This window comes from Ambystoma mexicanum, chromosome 4p (genome assembly GCF_040938575.1).
Source record: "Ambystoma mexicanum isolate Mex_15411 chromosome 4p, UKY_AmexF1_1, whole genome shotgun sequence".
Lineage (NCBI taxonomy): Eukaryota > Metazoa > Chordata > Amphibia > Caudata > Ambystomatidae > Ambystoma > Ambystoma mexicanum.
This window is the reverse complement of record NC_090927.1, coordinates 681,148,745-681,169,905: the sequence shown is the minus strand read 5'-3', so window position 1 is coordinate 681,169,905 and position 21,161 is coordinate 681,148,745. Positions and strand designations below refer to the sequence as shown.

The 21,161-nt window shown below is 42.9% G+C and overlaps 1 protein-coding gene across 15 annotated transcripts in view; it reads right to left on the bottom strand.

Annotated features, from left to right (window-relative positions):
- RIMS1 (regulating synaptic membrane exocytosis 1) overlaps positions 1-21,161 on the bottom strand; it is a 1,643,460-nt gene that overhangs the window by 615,305 nt on the left and 1,006,994 nt on the right. The gene's annotated exons all lie outside the window — the stretch shown is intronic.

The following is a 21,161-nucleotide window of genomic DNA, read 5'->3' as shown; positions in this document are numbered from 1 at the left end:
AACACCACATATATCTTAACAACGGTTGTTTAGATTTTTTAAATGAATCAAGTGTGTCTCCATTCAAGGATGGACGTCAGACATCTGTGCTCCGAATGGGTGAAGGTCAGGTCGCTGTGAAGCAGGGTGGTCACTATCTAAGCTAACATAATATATTCTCAATAATGTATGCACTAAATAAACACTTGTTCAAAGTCTTTCAGTCGGTTATGTCTCTATAAAAGTCACACATATACCTATACTATCAATTAACATTGGATTATACAGGCCTTAGGTTAAGGGTCTTGACCACTATATAATACACTGTTCAAAGTGTGGGTCTGTGCTCACAAGAATCTCCGGTATGTGGCATTTGTTATTGATAGGCAACGATATACTGCAGTAGGGGTCTAATGCTAGTTGGGGATCTGCTAGGTGGGCATCATGGCGTGGTCAGTGGTCTGGCACATGAAGAAAATACCTTGCAGGGACACAGGGTCAGAATGGCAGTAAGTTTCCACTGGCGAGGGTGCGTGGGCAAAGACACGTTTGTGGAGATGAACGAGCTATGTGCTTAGTTCAGGCTGGTTCACAAGCAGGACAGTGATCTCAGAGGAAGAGTGATGTGTTACATTTATTAGCTGTTGCAAATACCTCTGGAGTTTTCCAGTCAGAGTGGGAACGAGGGTGGGGGCCATGTGCTCTGCGCAGTGAGGCCTGGTCACCAAGATGGAGTGGAAAGGGGGTACAAAAATCGATGCCCCGTGTCTTGCTCAGTGGTCCCATCTACGCAAATGTCAACCAAAGTTAACATCACATAAGGGCAAGGGGCGAACTCACTACTGGAGGCACTTGGTCAGAGTTTCTACTGAGAAGTAAAGGATGAGAGGGGCCTGATGGCCCCACGCTCCCACACACTTGCCTGCACGCCCCAGGCCCATCCATCCCACCCCCCTCTATCAAAGACGGTTCGCACCCGGGGATGAGCCCTGGCATGGGGGGCTGTCACAGGTGTAAACGGCCAAGGTGCCAAACAGCATGTACACTTTAAAAGGTATCCCACTCCCAGGGGCCATTGCTCACATGGCCTCCTCAGACCCCGTGTCTCCAGGCAGGCCTCGCCTGAGGCAGGCCGCCCCCCTGCAATCCACATAAGTGTGTCTCCATTCAGCAGTCTTCCTGTGCCTTATCTGCACGCCTCAGGCCCATCCATCACACCCCCTCTATCAAAGGCGGTTTGCACCCGGGGATGAGCGCTGGCATGGGGAACTTTCAAGGGCGCAAACGGCCAAGGTGCCAAACAGCATGTACACTTCAAAAGGTATCCCACGCCCAGGGGCCATCGCTCAGATGGCCTCCTCAGACCCAGTGTCTCCAGGCAGGCCTCCCCTGAGGCAGGCCGCCCCCCTGCAATCCACATAAGTGTGTCTCCATTCAGCAGTCTTCCTGTGCCTTATCTGCACGCCCTAGGCCCATCCATCCGACCCCCCTCTATCAAAGGCGGTTCGCACCCGGGGATAAGCCCTTGCATAGGGGGCTGTCACGGGCGCAAACGGCCAAGGTGCCAAACAGCATCTACACTTAAAAAGGTATGCCACGGCCAGGGGCCATCGCTCACATGGCCTCCTCAGACCCCGTGTCTCCAGGCAGGCCTCCCCTGAGGCAGGCCGCCCCCCCCCTGCAAACCACATAACACCACGACATACACACGTCATTCATTCACAAACACCCCCCTGTTTCTAATACTTTATAAACCACTTGATATGTCTCATGGGAACATCTTTGTGCTTTGCAAGTCAACTCCTGAACCTTCTACCTGAGAAGCACTTAGATCTATGCTAATCTGCTCGTCGTCGTGCTATCTGTGACCGCTTCGAGCAAACTCGTCAGTGTGCTACCTGTGGCCATCTACCTGTTCTCCTGCAACATACTGCTCGGCCTGTTGAATCCAACTGTTTGTTGGTCAAGGTAAGGCCATGTATCCTAGTCATATTTCGGTCATTTTTACATTTCTATGTATTTGCGATTACAGTACCCAATAGTGCTATGGTCATTGGTCTCATTGCTATTGACTTGAGTTTCAATTGTTATGCTATCAATAGATCTATTTATTTTCATCTGTGTCAATTGTCATCGAATTGCATCATTCGGGAGGCCAGTCTATAATGTAAGCATGTTTCCTTCTCGTGCAAGACAGAACATCCAAGGGACGAGTCACATGTTCAGAGTTTAGTCACATCATTTAAAAAATGTCTGTAACTTATGCAAATACTAAGCCGCACATGATGAACTGGTATAGTTCCGGCGACCAAAACAAACCTTGCATTGAACATGGTATGGTTCATTTACTTTTTTATGACATTTTTATTCATCAAGGTTTTATAATAATCTAGAGATTTACTTTTCAGAATTTTCAACAATGCCTGCCTGTTCGATTAGCGGTTGCCCTTCGAAGACCCATGCTAAATCTGAAGGCACTACAATGCATGTATTCCCTAAAACTGTTGATCGAATAAGAGAATGGGTCAGACATTGCGGATATCCACCGGAAGAGCTTGAAAGTAGAGTCCAGCAAGTCTTTGAAGACAAGAGGGGTGATCGATACCGCATCTGCAGCCGGCACTTTTCCTCGAAACATGTACGCCACATCCTGGGTAACAAAGAATAAACGGCGAACGACACGAAAATTGCTCACAAACGCTATTCCAACTCTATTCGTCCACATTCCGCCACTGGTGAGTCAAGTGTTCAGATTTAACTTTAGGCCTTGCGGTAGTGTGTAGGTAGCAGAATGGATTAATTGATATTTTAGGTGTTGTGTCCCTTGTAATACTTTCGATATTGATATGAATGTATAGCTTTTTGAATAATGACATTTATCAATAAATTATTTTTCGATTTTATAACCCCCAAAGGAAATCTATTTATGGGCACAGGGAACTGTGCCTTATTGCGCATTTTCAATAGCATTATTCTCAAGTATTCTGTCGGTTTACATGGCAATTTTTCAATATTTTCATTTCATTATCAAACAATAATTTACCTTTACAACTGCTTGACTATCCACTGAATCTGAAGCAAGAACATTCTACATCTGTGACGTGCCCGCAGTTATCAACCACTTCTAGCGCGTATCAGGTCATCATACTTGGCTATTCCGCTACATACTTGTTTTATGCATGTCAAGTAATAGTTTTTATGTATCGTGTGATTATTTTACCAATTGTTTGGTTAGTGCTTTCCAATTGATATACACCTTAGTTGTCGTCCCCTGGTGTTTGTTTTCAGTTATAATTAGTGTTATCCATACTAATCCAAGTACTGTCTTTCAGGGAGATGCTGAAGCGTCCACCACATTGACAACAGCCCTAAAATGTTCTTCAGCAGCACGAGGTATGGATACTGACAGCTCCATCGACCGTGATAATCAGGACTGGAACACTTGTGGTTTGATTGTTCTACACCATGTTTCATTCGTTGTTAGCCATTGATATGTATTGCGGTCGACCCCAAGTGTGTGTTTTATTTTCAATATTGTAATCCTTACTAATGCAAATACTACGTTTTAGGCAGTTGTTGAAGCGTCAACCCACGCACTTGATGCGGAGCCTGACATTTAAGTAATTCCAGGGGAAGTGGAAGCGGGACCATGCGGATACGAATCGTCGCAACAGCTTTCGGAAGTGCGCACCAAATTTACAACATCCATTGATGTTCTTCAGCAGCACGAGGTAGGGATACTGACAGCTCCATCGAGCGTGATCATATAACGTGATTCCATTTGCTATACTTTCTTCCCTATTAACGCAAGTACTGTGTTTCAGGGAGACGATGGAGCTTCCACTACAATCACAAGATCCCATTTAGATGATGCAGATGTAAAGAAATCAGAGAAATAAGTTGATTAAATCTGATCATATTTAAATATTCCTTGATTCTTTTAGACAATGCATCATTTGTGGATATCTCTTTATATGTACCTGTGCCGTCGACCCCAATTGTGTGTTATGTTTACAATATTGAAAACCATACTAACGCAAGTACTGTGTTTCAAGGAGTTGCTGATGCCTCCTCTCCAATACATTCATTCATGGCAGTCCATGCAGAGCCAGAGGTATGGATACTAACAGTTCCATGGAACTAGGTCATCAGAGCTCGAATACTTGTCATTTGATTGTTCTACACAATGTTTAATTTGTGTTGAGCTATTGAGATGTACCTGTGTGTTCGTCCTCACGTGTGTTTTATGTTATCAATATTGTGATACATAGTAATGAAAGTACTATGTTTCAGGGAGTCGATGGAGCCTCATTCCGTGCTGTCTATGTGGATACAGAAAATATAGTCGTTGCAGCGCAAGAGGAAGGGAAGAGATGTGGAAACGAATCGGAGCTACAGCGTGCAGATGTTGAAGGTCGAGTCAAGAAAGTTGCAAAGAAAAGAAACAAAAATAAGGTTATTTACAAACAGTTCATAACTTTAGACTTTCTTTGTGCTGGGGACTATTTTATGTTTTTTTCCAGTCAGTTGTACTATACTTTATCTTGTGTTTAAACTGAACATCCCTTTTCCAATCTGTCCTCTAGTTACCTGTGGGTGTACGAACTATACATACACAGACAGTGAAGCGAATGAGAGATGTTGCTTGCCAGACCATTTGAACAATGGAGGAACTATTAATTCAGAGGCCGCGTGTTGAGACTAGAGATGCTCATATCCAATGGCCAGAACATGAATTGAATGTGTCCGGAGAATCCAGTAAAGTTGTAAAGGACCATTGCTACAGTGCGTCTGCAACACAAGAAGATGATACTGAATGTGTTGAGGATAGCTCGGAAGTAGTCGCAGATCAATTCACACAATCTACACCCGCCAAAAAATTTCTACCAAAAAAGCTGTCGATATTGTTGTGTTCTCCCATCAATGTTGAAGAAACAGATGTTGAAATGACAGAGAATAAACCAGCAGCAGCATTCACCAACGCATCAGAACATGATATTGGCGATATTTCTTTCAATGCTGCTGATATGTTCTCAACGATGCAGTCCGAAACAAGTGTGATGCCGGATGACAGTCTAATGAAAGAGGGCAAATACATAGTATTCGACAGTTGTTTGATGGATATTATAAGTATGCTGAAATGTAGGCATTCCGTCAGAGGGAAAGTATGTGGGAAGCCATTGATTCATGTGACTCGTCAAAAACAAGGCAGTAACGTCACAATACATGCCACCTGTAGATTAAATCATATGTTCTCATGGTCTGCACAACCGATGCTGGGGAAACTGCCAGCAGGCAATCTACTGTGTGCAGCTGCATCGCTTTTTAGTGGCTCCAGTTTTAGAAAGTTAGAGTCTTTCTTTTAGTTTGTGGGACTTCATTTCATTTATAAAACGCAGAACTACAAATACCAACATGATTATCTGTTTCCGGCCATTAGTGATGCTTGGAAAATTGAACAATTGTCTCTAGCAAGTACATTCGAAGGGAAACGATTCAGGCTAGCCGGCGATGGACAGTGCGACAGCCCTGGATTTTCTGCCAAGTACTGCACCTACCACTTTCAGGACATGGATAGTAAGAAAATTGTGAGTTTGGTGGTCGTGCAGGTAACACAATGTACATCTTCAGTGGCCATGGAGAAACTAGGATTTATAAAATCAGTGGAATATCTACAATCGAGGGGAATGCACATCGACCTCATAGCCACGGACAGACACGTTTCAATTGCCAAGACAATGAGAGGGCAGTTCCCACATATTAAACATCAATTTGATGTATGGCATCTTGCTAAATCAAACAATAAGAACATCTCGGCTGCAGGGAAAAAAAAAGGTTTGTAAAGTATTTCACAGTGGTCCCAGTCTATCAGCAACCATCTTTGGTGGAGCTCCAAAACTTGTGAAGGGTCAGTGGAAATACTACTTGAAAAATGGTGGTTACTGATGCACCACTGTACCAACGTTCACCGCTGGTCAGAAAACCTACATTTCCACCAATGTGAACATGGCCCCAGAGGAGGCAAGGAAGAAAAAGTGGTTGATTCCATCTTCACCGACACACAAAGCCATTGAGAAGATTGTTTTCGATAAAACTCTATCAAGAGATTTGAGGGGACTGACAGAATTCTGTCACACAGGAGGTTTGGAGGTGTTCCACAGTATGTGCCTAAAGTACAGGCCAAAGCGCTTGCATTTCACCATACAGGGCATGAAACATAGGACTCTACTTGCGGTCTTGGCCCATAACGAGAATCTCTGCCGTGAACAATCTAGGACTACGGGTAATGTAAGGATGCCTCGCTACACTAAGGTGTTTTCTAAAAGAAGTAAGCAATGGGTGATCAAACCAGTCTATGAGGAAATGGAGTTCGACTTTGTAAAAAGCCTTATTGTTGCTGTACTCGAGAAGCAGAGATATGGAATTTCGAACGTTTCTGTGCAGAGCACTGATGCATTGCCACCAAACATTGCCACTGTGCCATGTCCACCCAAAGCAGAGCTGGTTGTGAAGTACAAATCCCGGTTTAAATAATTGTAATATGATTGACTTTTTGTAAATAAATGTTATTGTACAGTGTACATACAAAGTATGCTAACCCTAACCCCTCCCTTCACCATACTGGGTGGCGAACAACCTGGGTGTCATATTTGACTTCTCTCTCTAATCACCTCATATCGCTGACCTTGTCAATATGTGTATGTATATATTTTTGTTGCTGTAACTAAGTTTCGCAATCTCATGTAAATGCTGCGCACTGTTAACCGAGGGGAGGCTTGCATATTGCAAATAATAAAACAAACAAACAATAAATCTCACTTTCAACTCAACTCCTCAGGTACGTTATACTTTCCCTGACCTTCCCCCAAAAAGTCAATGGCTCCATAGTTATGGTTCTCTAGGTCTGCAAAGCTCGCAGACAACGAGGACAAAATTGGAGGCCTCAGAACGCACCAAGCGAGCTGTTGCAGAGGGGAGAGAAGCCAGTTCGCATTTGAACATTGAGGCCTAGTACATAGATGGATTCGAAAATTCAAGTTCTCAAAGATGGCTTTACACGGGATGTTTCAAAGTAAGAATGAATGCTCATTTAGAGTGAAGGTCAGCGGCTTTGATTTTCAGCTGGCGGCCTGAAGAGGCCCACAACTCACACTGGCAGTATAAGGTTCTATTGTTTTTTGACCTTGAGAGACAGGGACCATGCCGAAAGGACATCATTTGAAGGAGGGGTGCAATAACGTAAAAGACGATAAGGCAGAAAATTCTGAAACTAGACCGAGTTTCATGTTAGTTCAGTATACGAAAAATCGTTGTCAAGAGCACAGTGGGATTTACGGACTGCATTACGCAGAGACACGAATGAAATTGCAAATATAATGTTAGTAACTCTTTAGACGCTTTTATACCGGAATGAAGAATTAATGAAAGGATGAATGAATGAATGAAGAGCAAGTAAAACGTTTGTGGGATCGTCTTTGTACCGGGCACATGGGCATGCAGGTCCACATTCCACACGCATGTAGACAGTCGTTTCTCATTGTGTGTTAACCTCGATTTATTTTGTTAGTTTTCGCATTGATTTCAGAGCCGAACATACTCCATTGCACTATCCTTGAATGCATATAGTTTCAGATCGCATGTAATAAATAAAATGAATAATATTAATAAAGATTGGCTGGCGAGACTAATTATAATTTTTATGTTTTCAAAACAGGTATATTCTACCCTACTGCTACTGCCACCAGTTTCAGACCCCGGCAGATGGTTTTTTCAACCGCCAGCTGCAGCTTATCGTAAAAAACTGCACCACTTTGACGATCTTATGGGACGACCGCCAAGGGCCCATATGCCCTTACGCGGTACTAGCGGCTAGAAGCAACATATGAACCTTTATGCTGGCCTAGTGCCTAGTTGATGGAACAGCCTTGCGGTTCACCGTGCAACCAAAGTGCTTCTTTTAACGAAAACCAACACCCTGTGTACCATAAAGGAACAGCGCGTGACTCACGATAAAACGGAACAGGATTTGTGGATAGAGAGAAAAGAAAAAAAGAATCACATTCTGATTTAATATGTCAATTGCTGAATATTCTATAAACATTTAATGTTAAATAAATGAACTTTACCAAATGTACCGTGTTGCTGTTTGATTTGAAAGTACAGTTTCATATTCCGAATTGTGGCGCGCTGTGTTGTGAGTTTATCTGTGTTGGTTTCTGGGTTCTGTGTGAAGTCGCGTAGAAGAGGACTGGGCGCGTTTGCTTACGCAGCACAGTAACGTCACGGAGAGAGGCATGGAATATGAATGTTTTGATAATGTCAGGCTCAGGGACGGGGATATGATTTAGTGCCGCAAAAGCAGGTCAGCCAGGGCGATGCGGCAAGTGATAGGATTATCACAAAATGGCGGCGCCCGACTGCCTGTTTTCGCGTGTGTTTAATGGACGAAAACTCGGGCAAGGTCCATAGGAAATTTTTCGAAAATCGAGCGACTTAGGCTTAAAAACACATGGCCGACCCGTAGGGCCAATAAAAAAATTTGACCGAACCATTCCTTTAGTGGAGATAGTGTCTATTAGGATACGTACAAAATATGCTTCTGAAAGGGGTGAAATTCAAACAAAGCAATGCCTACACACTTCAAAAAAAACATATGAAGTAAATAATAAAAAATGAGACACGTTTTGTGTACGCTCCTGAATGCACACTCAGCAGTAGCAATGCTGCAGACATTTTTGCTAAAATATATAAACTACAATGTTCATGTATTGTTATTAATGGAGACATGGCCCTTGACAACACTAAACCAATGTTAGATGAACTAGTACCCATTGAGTATAGCACATTGCGAGGAAAATGGGAGGTAGAGTTACAATATTAATTAAATAAACACTTGCGACTGTACATTATTGGATGTACCTTCCAACCCTTCCACATATGAAATGTTTTCTTGTAAACTTGCATTATCTAAGTTAGTTGTAGAGAATGTTAGTTTAATATATAGCACCATCCTCCCACACAGCAGGATTTTGTAAAATGTTTGTAAAAATCGCTGATTTGATATCTAACATGATAGCCATATATGATATTCATAGCAATTAATAGAGCTTAATGTGCCAGCAGAATTCAACACAAAAATATGAATTGGGATTTTTGAATACTTGTACTGCAGATGCATGACCAATGCATTAAAGCAACTTTTTATAGGTGCCATTGTTTGGATCATGTACCTGTTCCCACAAATGTTATAGTCTTAGATCCTCCAACTGTTTTAGATTGGGCCAAACCCTTCTGGTTCCTTTCGCTATTCTTCATATACCTTAATGCTGGAAAGGGAAAAGTAAATTGGCAACTTAATTGACTTGATCTTTTAAAAAATTTCCAATGGCTGTTACATTTTGTAACAATAGAGCTCTGTTGCCTACCATATGGAGGTATGTCAGTAGTCAGTATGGGAGACCATGCAATGCTAACTTGCGAGCAAAAACAGGCATCAACAGCTCTGTGCCGGTTTCTTGGTGTAATGCAGATCAGGCATTGAAGAAAAAGACATATAAAAATCCAATGGTGGTGACAGTAGATCTTCTGGAGCATTTCAATTTACCTAGGAAGCGATCGAAGACAGACAATGTTCTTGTAAAATCCCAATATCGCTTTAAGGCAATTAATGAGGTGGGCTATCAAAGTAAAGCCCTATATAAGGTTGTCTGTCAATGTGTTAACCCACTGCCCACAGCAAAGGTGGCATAATCAAGAGCAAGGTTTTCAGCAATGTGTTTATCCAAAACACTGATGATGTCAAATAGACTTTTGAACAGCAAAAGCAACAATCCATAGAAATGCCAGGCATACAACAAAGGATTATGCTAAATTAGAAGTATTTGCTATTGCTGAAAAGCCAGTATTTAATGTACTTTAAGCTTTAGGCATACATTAGAGATAGGCAACCTGTGGTTCTCCAGATGTTTTGGCCTACAACCACTATTAGCTGTACCAGTATTATCAATGGTGAGGGATAAAGAAGTCATAGGCCAAAACACCAGGGGAGCAGCAGGTTGCCTAGTGCTAACAAGGATCACACGAAGATGGTTTGCTTCAAATTACAGTGGTTAAGTAAGTTTAAGCAGTCCTGTCCCCTTTACTAAAACGCAGCAATGCTTCTTTAGCACAGTGGGTATTTTCAGCCAGTCTGAAAATTGGTCAGATCCTGGTTTTGATGAAAAAATGACTTCAGATCGAAACGAATCTAGACATTTTTGTTCAATCACCCGCTTGCTATCTTGCCATTCAAGGGAAAATAATTGAACAGGTAGTTGTGGTACTGTCATGTAGAAGGACCCATTCCGCCCAGAAGGGGGGATATTAGTGCATGAGATGCCATTTTATGTCAGCATTACCCTCATTCCCCTAAACCTGAAAGCAAGTAAGAGAAAACTGGCTGAAACCGGAGGCCTGAGAAGTATTCTAATAACAGGGTATGGTATGGTGCGTAGAGTTCTCAGTTGCTTAATGCTAAATGTATCAATGAGCACCTTGAATGAACAGGAAAGCGCTACATGCTGAAAGGTAACCTGTATTAGTTTGTTTCACTTTAGCAATGTACCCTCAAAGTGAGGTATGTGCCTTTAGGAATATGTTCTTAATTTTTAATGTAATTCTACACAGCAATCTAAAACGTGCAATGTGAAACCAACAGTCAGCAACATCTGTTTTATTCCTTCCAAAAGGGATTTTTACAGGAGCTCACAAGGAAAGCTAGGTTCACTGTCCTTGTCCATTGTGCAGGGAAAATCGAGTGGTTGGTGATAACGGAATCTCTCTAGGGACACGATAAGTGCGTCGGCTTTAGATAGGTATGGTGTCTGTCGCTTGACTGCAAAGTAAGCAGTAGATTTGCGTCCTTTGAAATTACATCAGTAATAGAGATTTGTTCAACAAACCTATGAATTTGGTGACCAATGTATATGAATTGGGAGCGTGACAATTGAACAAGCACACCCTAGGGGCAGGGTGTCAGAAACCTTGCTTCACAGAATTGCACTGGAAATGCCATGCTCAGACCATCAATGTCTATCAAGTGAAGAGTCCTGGGGGATTTCCATCAGCAAGGTGTAAACATGGCCAGCAGCCTTCTGTAGGTGCACTGGCAAGCATACTGAAGTTTGTCATTCCTTGACAGAATCCCATCTCTAAAAGGGAATGCGCTTGCTTGACTTCAAAGCAGATATTCAATCACTGTTGCTGGGTGCTTGAATTGAAAAATGTTCTAACCTTTATTTAGCATTCACCTTTTCACTGTTGTATTCCAGTATTGAATTGCATTTTAGCATCTAAAGCCTGAATTGAATGCTTTTACATTTTAATTTTAAATTTTAAGATTGTATTTTTAAATACATTTCTGAAATAGTGAGTAGTATTGTACCATTGGTTATTATTGATTATGCCTTTGGGTCTTTGCAAAGAAAGAATGTTTATGATTGCATTTCTCCAGCATTGAGAAAAGGATACACAGTTTTGGGTCAGTTCACCTTGGATAGGTAGCAAACAACATTTTGCAGATATCCTGCTGTTTGAATTGGTATTGTTTGGCTTTGGCATTTCAAAGGAAAACCGCGCCTTGCCCATTGGGGTCAACATGAAAGGAGCAAATATTGGTTGTTAAGGATTTGCAATGAATTTCACTTTTCAGAACCTGCCCATGATAAAGGGTGTTTCTTTAGCTATTATTACTTTTGCATTACAAGATTGCATTTCTCCAGCTTTGGAAAAAGCTACACAGGTTTGTACATAGTGTTTTGTGAATTGGGATTGATCAAGATTTGTTGAATTGATGAGCTGAGAAATTTAGAGTATTTCTATGATAAAATGTAGTAATTTACATATAATGGTCAGTGCATTCATTTGACTCCATATTCATTTTATGATGCCACCATGTTCTGCCATTCATTCATTATGTTTGTTTTTAATCTGCTGATAACATACACATTGTATGAGGTTTCACTTTAAGGTTCCTGTCAGACACGGACAGTTTCCATTTATGGTTGAATTAATGTGCTACAAAGGTAGGTGACGGAGGGTGCTTATATTGAGTTCTATGATATAAAACTAAAGATACATGAACTCACATTCACATTGCTCTACCGTTCTTCAACATATGTGGTAACATTGTTGCAATGCACAGAAAGGGACGTGCATTCAGATTAATTGTGGAGATGTCCGCCTCATTTTTTCTAAGTCATATCCTGTGATACGTGTCGCTATTCAGAGGGTGCTAGATCCTTCCTGATTACAGGTGGGGGTTTTCCCCAGCAAGGTCCAGCATTACCTAGCTAACCCATGTAGTTTCAATCAAACACGTGACAAATGGCATCCGGCCATGGGGCATTATATTTGAGAGCCAAAACAACCCAAGAAAAAGGCAGCCAGCCAGCTGGATACCCGTGTGGGACTGGTTAGGAGAGTATTTGTTTATCTCTGGCGCCTATACAACCAATCATTTTAGGGGTTCATTAGGCACCTCATCCCACCACAGCATTAGCCGTAAGCAGTGCAATAAATGAGCTAAAAGTGAAAAGCACAGATAACGTGTCAGTCGTGCCAAGAAAGAGTGTGGCATTGACAGTGTTTCAAGGGAGCCATCCAACTAACTCTCCGTTAGTGAAGAGCAATGTTGTAGATTGTTGCTATCAGTTAAGGCTCCATTTAAGCCAACAGTTATGTTGTCAGTAAAGAGCGATTGAATTGATTAATGGCTACACATTAAGCATTTGGGTAGTTTAATTAATTAGTGGCTTTCCCACATCAGTGGCGAGTGACTTGAGGGATTTTATTTTTATTATAGTTTGTTTACATAACAGACACTGTAAGTGACTCCAATCAAGCAATCCCACTAAGTCAGTGCCTTGTCTGGGATGCCCAAGGGAAGCCCTTATTTATGTATTTTTATGGCAAGTTATAATCTGGATGATGAACCCTTGTATAACACCCCTCTCTTAGAATCGACCTTGACCCCACTGAGCCAAGAGGTAGGCTTGTTTTGCAAATTTAAAAGGTTTATTTGAAAGATTAAACTATATATATATATATATACATATATATATATATATATATAGTGTAATTATATATATATATATATCACACTTATATAAATAAATTGATAATGGATAGCACACTTGTGAATATGAGCAGTAATCAGCAATAGGTAACCCTACAGTAGCACACTTCTTGGTTACTTATGAATAGGAAAAGAAGAATAAGGTGGCAGAGAATGCTTTATATGGTTCAAGGAAATGCAATGATGAATGAAATGCAGTACAGAAAATAACTTGATATGGCTTCAACAAAAGACAATGTAATCACTTTTCCTTGACAATTCACTCCCCCCCTTTATGCAATATAAGGAGATGGAAAGAGGAGCACACAGTTCTCAGGAATGCAATAAAATACAATACGAAATTCAGTCCCGTCCGCCCCCCCAGCAAGCTTAGAGGGAAACAGGTAGAAGTTTGAAACACAGGCCCAAAATGCTTTGAATGTGATGACAATGAAGTGAGAAATGTGCTAAAAATGCTTTTAATTCCCTCTAGAGGTTCAGGGTGGGTGATATCTAGTTTATATTAGTTCAGGCTCATTTTAGCAATGCTCTATGAGTAACTAGCAGGTTAAAACGAATTTTAGCAAAGGAAAGCAAGTAGCTGCTGATTTTTACACGTGGCTGAAATTGTGCAAAATGTCAAATCGCGGCAAATTTAATCGCGTGTGTCGAGCGTAATTACAGAAGCCCTATAGGAGCCTAGAATCTTAGCTTTAAGATAAAAGTTAAATTTCGGTCCTAGCACAAACGGTTCCGGAGATACGGACGATTTAGTGAAGGTAGTTTTTCGCATTTGGAATTTAAAAGTTCAAAATGACAGGTGACAGTTTTCAGCTTTAAAAAGGACAGAATGACACACACAATTCCTATGAGGTAGTTCTAAATAGGTTAAAATAGTTTTAATTAGATTATTTTAAACTAAGAGATTAGTCTGGCACAGTCCTAGAGTACTCACACTATCTTTTGGACAGGAATGGCTTTGTCACCAATCGGGTCAGGATTGGCTGGACTTCTGCTAGCGGTTCTTCACAGCGGTCTGGTCTCAGCACTGCACAGTTCTGGTCTCTCTGTATCTCTGGTCTCTCTGGATCTCTGGAGGTTGATGGATTTGAAGTCTGGAGTCTCCCGGCAAAGCGTCCCGCAAGAAAGTGGAAAGTGAATGTCCCCACCTGTCCTGCACTGTCTGCTTTTATGTGTTGAGAAAGTGGGTGTGTGCATGGCACAACTGAGACTGCCCCTCCCTACTTGTCATTGGCCCAATTCTCCCCCCTCCCATGATTGGGGGAAGGAAATGGATTGTCATCATGATGAGGTCTGTTTATAGGTCAGAGGATCCACCCCTGGTCAATTTGCCCACAAATCTATATTTGATTCAAATACATATTTCCCAGATACACAAGTAGTTGACATTACATGTACATATTACAGATGAATTAAGACAGGTCTCTGTTCTAGCCCCATGTTCCTGCGAGCTGGGATTCAGAAATGACAACATTTTTCACTTTTTGGTCGGTTTACCAATATCGGACATTTACCAAAAATTACACAAATGTGCGCAAGGAGTATGGACATTAATTGATGAAGTGTCAGATTTTTAACATGCAGACATTTGGAGTAAGACCCTATTTTCTGCTAGCAACCCCCCAGAATACACCACAGGGTCCTAACACCTCTTAAAACGTGCACAGACAAATCACAAGAATAATGATATTACTTATATAATTTTGACCAGTCCGTACTATGAGTTATCTATCTTTTTAAAATTATGCCCTGGTCAAAAAGGGGTGTGGCTTCCCACATCACATGGTGGAATAACTGGTTTATCCACTTCCCCCAAGCTCAGTTTGCTCTCACAGGCACTGCCCCTCCCAGTTTCTCCCAAGAGGAAGCCACTTTACGCCCCCCCCAATATAACATTTGCCTGAGTCCAGGACAGGGCTTTGTTCAACATCCTGCAGTCCCCAGGTGCTCCTCCCCTAACCCAATCAGAGAGGTGTCATCTCCTTTTGGCAGGGGCAGCAGGATGCAGCTAGGCCTGGGAAGAGTGGCTGAGCAGGTTTCTCCTGTCGGGGGTAGTTGTCAGGCAGAATTCAGCTAAATGTCACTTTAGTTCCCAGTTTAAATCAAACTTACAATTTTTACACATGCAGCTAGAATGCTGATACCAAGTTCAAAACCATGACATTTAACAGTTGCAACTATGTGACACTCAAAAGTAGGTCACTCATTTAATTTAAACATTTCGATTTTAGTGGTTTTAAATCCAATTTCAATTAAGCTGCTGACATCCACAGCTCAGCCAGTTTTGTTATAAACATTGTTTTGGGCTCTTCATCTTCCCAGATTTTGTATGCACACAACACTTCATTCTGCCAGATGTCTGCTGGTGTTCAGTAAGATTTTTGAATATCCCGCAATGTTCGAAATAGGCACTTTGAGCTTGCATTCAGGAAAACAAAGGTGATTTTAAGGCGCTTTTGGTCTAACAACACTGTTATTTTTCCTTTGACACCACCTTTCACCCCTGGCGCTTCGGATCCATCATGCTGGCACTGGTGGGTGGCAGGTTAGACAACCATTTTGATGTGCGCACAACTGCGCGGTTTTCCTGGTTCTGGGATGGAATGATGGGCGGCAACAGCTCATCCCCACATCCACCCAGTCTATTGATTTAGTTTTGTTCTGGGATAGAATGATGGGCAGCGACAGCTCATCCCCACATCTACCCCGTCCAATAATTCAACATGGGTCAAAACCCTTGACAAACCCCCCCGCCCGACTGCACTTTGAATTTGAGTCGAGGGGGAGTCGTGTGCAAAGAATGTTTTGATCCACACGCTGGTATGTCCGCATCATCTTCTCCCAATTCTGTAGATGGCACAGTTCTGCATCTTTTCCTCCATCGGGTTGGATCGATCGGTTCTCCTCGCCAGTCCTGATGGGAATATTGGGCGGTACCCCGGGCCCCTCAGATCTTTGCTCCCGGTCCCTGGGTCATTCTCCTTGGTCAGTCTCCATGATTTCATCTCTCCTAGGATGATAAAGCAAAGCGGCAATACACATTCCTAGACATTTTTCCACCACTATTAATGGTGTGGCGAACATATACATTTTATAAATCAGAAGATATGAACATATACATTTTTTTTTTAAATTAGGAGACAAGAACATATATATTCAAGAATCACAGAATTTTATATGCTATATGTAGAATATTTTAGGGTTGGAACTGAATTACTCTGGAGCGGCCCCCTCTGGGATTCCAGTGGATTCCTCCAGTTGTTGCAGAGTGTGCCTAGGATGGCAACACTTCAGCTGATTAATATGGACCCACTTATCTTCCCCTTCAGCCAAATTACCTTTGGGGATGCGGATTTTGTAGGCAACAGGGGAGGTCTTGTCTATAATTTCAAAGGGTCCCTTCCATGTAGGCAAACATTTTTACTGTTTGGCCTGGTTCCTTTGGAAATTGTATAGATAGACCCGGTCTCCCACATCATATTCCTTCCTGGTGGTTTTCAAATCATAGTGCGTTTTCATACTCTCAGCTGATCTTTCTAGATTCCGCTGAGCATAGGCAAAAACATGTTGGAGGTGTTTCCTTAAATTCTCCACATACTCATGAGTTGTGGAGGCATTTATCAACGTTTGCTCTTGTGTTCTGTTCTGGTGACATTTTAGTTGCAGATGAAGGGGTAGATCTGATGGCCATTAGGACCAGAGGTAGTCGGATATCCCAACTTGGCCCAGAATCTGCCACAAACTTTTTTTAAGATGCTCACAATGGTTCAGTTGTATCTCTCCACTGCTCCAGAAGAAGCTCGCCTGTAAGCAATATGTAGCTTCCTTTTGACCCCCAGTATCTCCCACATCTTTGTCATTACTTCACTGGTGAAGTGGCTACCTCTGTCTGACTCAATCCTTTGAGGTAGACCAAAACGGGAAAAGATGTGGTTAATAATCCGGGCAGCTGCTGTTTCTGCCTTGCAGTTTTGGGCCGGGAGACATTCCACCCACTTGGTAAACAAGGATGTAACGGTCAACATGTACTTGTTTCCTCTAGACAAGCGGATTACAGGGCCTGCGAAGTCGATTTGCAAATCTGACCATGGCAGTGTCATCCCCCTCTTTTGGAGAGGTGCACGGTGTGTGAGGGATGCTGGCTGAAACTGTGCACACACCAGACACCCCTTCAAGTATTGGTCGAGGTCCTGCCCCATGTGTGGCCAGTATGTAACCTCTCTTAAGATTTCCAGTGTTGTGTGAAACCCCCTATGACCGGCGGTGGCCGCATCATGGGCGTGACTTAACATCAGGCTTCGGAATGAGGTAGGGACCACCCACTGATCATGGCCAGCTTGGGATTTCCTTACCAACAAACCGTCTTTGATTCGGAACCTTTTTGGACATTTCATCAACACTCTTAGGTCCTCCTTCCCAATGTAATCGATATCCGTCAGGGGAAAGTTCTCAGGGTCCTCAATGTGTTGGTAAAACTTAACCATTATTGGATCCCCCTTCTGAGCTGTAATCAAATCAGCATCAGGGGTCTCCTGACTCCATTGTGCAATTGAAAGATCATTGTGAGCATTTGTCTGGGACCTAGTGATAGCAGTGACCTGGGATTTCCCCCAACAGGGACTCTATTTCGATTAGATCCCCTTGGATGGCCCCGGTTTTGGCCAGCTGATCTGCTAAGTCATTTCCAGTTTTGTCTGGTCCCTCTACTTTGGAATGACCCTTGATCTTTTTCCAGTAGATGGTCATCCCATTCGATGTGACCATATCATCAATATTTTGAATTAACTTCCCATGTTTCAGGGGTTTGTTATTAGCACATAACATGCCTCTGGTTTTCCAATTAACCAGGTGCTCCACGAACCCGTTCCGTACATAACCCGAATCTGTGATTATGACCAGTTCGTGGAGTTGATGTTGGACAGCAGTGAGGATGGCCTGATGCACAGCTATCAACTCTGCCACCTGACTACTTCGGGGACCAATTTTGTATCCAGCAGAGGGTTCTGGGGACTCATTCACCCATGCGTTCCCTACGCAGGCCACAAGTTCTTTTTCCCCGTTGTCGTCAACATGGTAAGAGCATCCATCCACATAGACAGTGGGCATTCCCTCACACTTGTCTTCTTCAAAGACTTTGTGTGGGGAATTAAGGTATGCCTTCATGTTGTCCTTGATTTTTAGACTTTCGTCCTCGAGACAGTTTTCTCTGACACAATCATGCAAGTCAGCTAGGCCTTGCGCGAGGGGACTCTTCTTGTTTTGGCCATATCTGACCTCTACAGGAAAACCTTGCATTGACAGAATCCAGGAAGTAATTTGGGAATTACTCACATTTCCGGCCGGGATTCTGTCACTTTGGAGATATTGCAGAGGCTGGTGTGGAGTCTCCACTATGATGTGTTTCCCCTGGATAAACGGGCGGTAATTCTTCAATGCCCACACCATTGCCAGGAGTGCCTTCTCACAATCGTTGAATTTTTCCTCCACAGAGGATAAAGTTTTGCTCGCATAGGAGATTACTTTATTGACCTTGTCATGCTTTTGGTATAATACTGCCGTCAAGCATGTATTAGAGAACCCTGTCTCCAGGAAGAACTCCTTGTTTCTGACAGGGTAAGCTAGGCAAGGTGCTTGTGAGAGGCTTCTTTTGAGTTGTCTTACTGCCTCGGATTGTTCTGGACCCCATTCCCACTTGACCCCCCTTTCAAAAGATGAATCAGGGGTCTAGTGATCTCTGCATAGCCTTCAATGAACTTTCTGCTGTAATTAGTCAGTCCAAGGAGGCTCCTTAGTTCCCGCAGAGTTGTGGGATCTTTCAGTTTCTGAAGTGCTTCCACTTTCTTTTCTTGGGGACAGAGACCCTGAGGAGTAATCTCATGCCCCAAGAAATTAACACGGGTTCTACACCACTGTTCTTTCTGAAAGGAAAGTTTTGCTCCGGCGGCCCTCAACTGTGTCAGAACATAACGGATCTCCGCTATGTGTTCTTCCACAGATGAACTTTTGATGAGGACATCATCTACATAAGCCAGGTTACCCCTCGGACCCAGGTCGGGCATGGCCTTATGTAGGAAAATGTTGAATTCATTGCCGGAGTTGAGGTATCCGAAGGGAGTCCGGGTCCATGTGTACTGCTGGCCCCCAAAGGTAAAAGCCAGTTTGTATTGGTCCTCCCTACTGACAGGCACGGTCCAGTATCCATTGGTCAGGTCTATTGCTGTGAATACCTGTGACCCCTGGATCTGGGCCAGCCCTTGGTCAATGTAGGGAAGAGGCCATCGGGAAGTATGGACCCGTTTGTTGAGCTCCCTAAGGTCAGCGCAGAGTCTCCATTGGCCGTTTGGCTTCAATATTCCCAGCACCGGATTATTGAAAGTGCTATGGACTGGACGGATTATTCCCCGGGACTCAAGGTTCTTAATTATTTCGTTAAGGGACTCCATGGATGTGAGAGGCAAACGATATTGCATCACAAACACTGGAGTCATTCCAGGATCCGTGGGAATTGTTGTTGTGTGGATGTCGGTGCAACCACAGTCATATGAGTCTACCGCAAAGAGATCTTGGAAATCCAAGAAAACTTGTTTCAACTTTTGCTTCTGCTCCAGAGTCACACAGGCATCAGCTAGGTTGACTCTCTGAAATAAAGCGCGGATGCAGTAATGGGTGAGTAAGGAGCTTTATTCTACGGCCCCCGGAGGCGAAGGCGGTCGGTTGGGAGAATGAGTTATTACGTTCCTCCTGGAACGTGGGGGAGAAAACATTCTTCATTCCAGGTGGAATGAAGTGATGATGTAACATCACAACATCTCCTTATCTATGGGAAAGAAGGGAACAGAAAAGGGGGGGACACGGAAAGGGGGGTGGGATGATTGGCTAAGTTAAATTAATAAAAGTTGACATGTGGTCAATAGTAGATGAAGTTGTTGCTGAAGTTGCGGATAATCTTGCGATTCCTTTTCGACAGATTCTTGGCAGGTTTTTCCTCATTGGTGTGACAGGGTTCGTTGTTTCTTGTATGTCTGGGGTAATATGTCTCTTCAGAGAAATGTTCACTTTTTGACCTTATGCCATCTTGTGAGTCTGTGGATGTACCAGGTCTGCATGTGTCGTTAGTTGTTCTTTTCACGTTCTCTCCTGACCAAGCGTCATTAAAATAGTTTTTGGAAGTGCTAGGTTTGCAGGTGTCGTTATTTTCACAAGGTCATCGTGGGACCATCTCTTTCCATCGTCCAATGTGACAGATTTGTCGTGACAATGTATGACCTTTTGTGGAGATCTAAATTTGGATTCACCCTTGAGTGTTTTCCTGGGTTCTTTGATGCATACCCAGTCTTCTTCCTGAAAGAACATCTGTTTTGTTCCGTTTCTTTTGTCGTAATATGTTTTGTACTTCTTCTGCTTCTCCTTTATAGTTTTGTGGAATTGTTCCATGTCCATTTTTGGTTCCATGTTCATTCTTGCCTCACCGGTGTCTAAGAAGATCCATGCTGGTCTCAATTGGTTAGTTGCGGTTCTGCCCCGCATCAAGGTGAAAGGCTCTGCGTTGGTGGTGGGAGTGTGGCGTTGTTCTACATGCATACAAGGCCTCCTTGAGGGTTTCTCTCCAAGGCATAGCATTGGCGGTGGCCAGTTGGATGACGCTTTTTATCAGTCTGTTCATCCTTTCCACCAACCCGTTGGACATTGGGTGGTAAAGTGACGTAGTGATGTGGTTGATGGATTTTATTTCGAGGAATTCTTGAAATTCTGATGAGGTGAACTGGGTCCCGTTGTCTGAGACTATGTCTCTGGGGTCAGCTTCCCTGTTGAATATTTCGGTTAAGAAGTCACTGACTTTCTGTGTGGTTGCGCTGGTATCTAGCACACCCCATTCGGTCCATTTGGAGGTGTAATCCACGATTACAATGATGAATATTTTTACTTCCTCCAGATTTTCGAAGGGGCCCATAATGTCTATTGCCAGCTTTGACCATACATGTTTGGGTGTTTCTACAGGCTGAAGTGGAGTTTCCTTAAGATTTTCGATTTGTCACTGGAAGCGCATGCACTGCAGTTTTTTACTGTC